Raw genomic sequence first — 2383 nt, 5'->3', positions numbered from 1 at the left:
TGTGTGCATTGAATTTATTTAATACACGAGTTTCACAATTTGAGTTGAATTACTGAAATAAATGAACTTTTCCACGACATTCTAATTTATTGAGATGCACCTGTATATTTTTTTTTTAATCAGATGTTTGCTAGTTCTCTCACGAACAAGCCAATATTATAAAAAAGGTTATAGGTTAAGGCTCATGAACAAGCCAATAACAAGGTTATTTTGTAGTCTCAGTCCTCATTGAATATAGTGGCCAAAGTATTCTTCAAAAATTCTCTCTTTATGCTGCAGAAGTAAGTCATATGGGTTGTGAACGACGTGAGGTTGAGTACATTTTGGCTGAATTATCCTTTTAACAAGCATTTACCTTAATAATAGAATGTTATGAATATGTCTTTGTTTACGTGTTTTTTACGTTTTTTTTTTTATTATTATTACAAAGGAAGAACAATCTCTTTGGTCTATCTTCTTTTTTTTTTTTGTAATGTGTGTAATACACTATATGAATGAGTGAGAGTATGGGTGAAAGTGTACCGTCCTGTGTGCACAGAGGTGTGCAGTGTTCTCAGGGGGGAAGTGTTACCTGTCCTTTAGGTAACCTGAGCTGTTGTTAGTATCTGTGTGGTGTCTGTGTTGTGAATGGCGGTTAGCCTGCTCCCTGAGGCTCTGCTGGGGAAGCAGCAATTGACGTAATCAAAGCATTTGGATTGAAATGCAACGTTGGCTGGCCTCTGAGGATACGGCTGAGTTTACGTCTTTGTGCCTCTGTCGGGGCTTGCCTTGCACCTTAGTGAGCCAGTATGTGGATGTCATTTGGCACTGTGTTGCACTGCAGTAACCGCAAAGTCAATTAATCTCCTCCGAAATGAGTCATCAAGTGTGGCCGACTGTTGTGCATTTGGCTGGTTCAGGGGGCCTGTTTTGATTTTACACCAGTCCTTACTGTTATGACTCATACCTTTCGGCATCTTGCGGGATTTGACATGTCGTCTGATATTGCGCTGTGCTTCGCTGAACTTCAACCCAGAACAATAAAATCACTTATTTGGCAATTTTCATGCAGCTGTTTAGCAATTTTCATATTTTTCTCTTCCAATATACAGTTCGGAACTCTGATTATCTTTTGCAAGATCATTTCAAAAATAACACTAAGTTGTTATACCAGGGGTAATTTGTCCTGCTCCTGGAGGGCCACTGTCCTGTCCAGCAAAATTCAGCTTAAACTCTAAACCAACCAAACAAGTTCCTTAGGATTACTACAAATTTCCAAGCAGTTTTCTTGGTCCTCCAGGAGCAGGATTAGAATCCTGTTATACAAATTGTACATAACCATAAAAAAGGTAAACAGCAATGTGAACAGTTTGTATATCATGGTTCCTCAAAGTTGAAACATGCATTTCAGCATAAAATGTAACAAATACTCAATTTAAGAATTTTTAAAATCAGAAGTAAAACTTGTTGATGAAGATGTGAACTATATATACACACACATGTGTATATATACACACACTATATATTTCTCTTCAGCATGCTGTTCTTTTGAACTTAATAGTCAGCAAAGAATCCTCTAAAAACAATCACAAAAATATTAAGCAACAACTGTTTTCAACATTGATAATATTATATGCATATAATGCATATTAGAATGATTTCTGAAGGATCATGTGACACTGAAGACTGGAGTAATGGCTGCTGAAAATTCAGCTTTGCCATCACAGGAATAAATTTAAATTTTAAAATATATTCAAACAGAAAACCGCTATTTTAAATTGTATATGTATATGCATTGTCGCAGGGTGAATACACGCACAGGTGTTGTGCTTCTGTGATCAGTGTGGCAGCGGCATTTCCAGGGCGATGATCTGGACTCGGGATACTCGCCATATTCCCCCCCAGGCATCGCCCTGGTCCAGGTTACCTGCCAGACCTGCCCAACCAGACCAGCCCCGGGAGAGACTGTCCGCATTCCCATGATCGGCCCCGGCCCGATGTTGTACCTGGAAGTGCAAGGAACCACCGCGTCAACCGGGCGTTCGTGTCCTTCGCCCTGGACATCCACTGTAGGAGAAGTTAGGGATGAAACACCGGTAGTAGCCCGCCAACCCCAAAAAGGCCTGTACCTGCGTCTTGTTGGCGGGACGTGGGAACTTCTTTACCGCCTCGACCTTCTTTTCCTGGGGCATGCTGAGCCCCCTTCCAATCTTGTACCCCAGGTATTTTGCATCGGTGAGGAAGGGGGCTATGATGCGAGCCCACTCTTCCTGGACCCACCCCTCCCGGGCCGCAATGACCTCAAACGTGTGGAGGTAAACCTCAATGTCGTCGTTCTCGGTCAACCGGATGAGGTATTGGTGCGCTTTGACCGGCGCTTCCGGGAGGGGCAGGCGCCCCGCCC

This window comes from Sinocyclocheilus anshuiensis, unplaced genomic scaffold, assembly GCF_001515605.1.
Source record: "Sinocyclocheilus anshuiensis isolate Anshui unplaced genomic scaffold, SAMN03320099.WGS_v1.1 scaffold199, whole genome shotgun sequence".
NCBI lineage: Eukaryota > Metazoa > Chordata > Actinopteri > Cypriniformes > Cyprinidae > Sinocyclocheilus > Sinocyclocheilus anshuiensis.
This window is presented reverse-complemented; position numbering follows the sequence as displayed.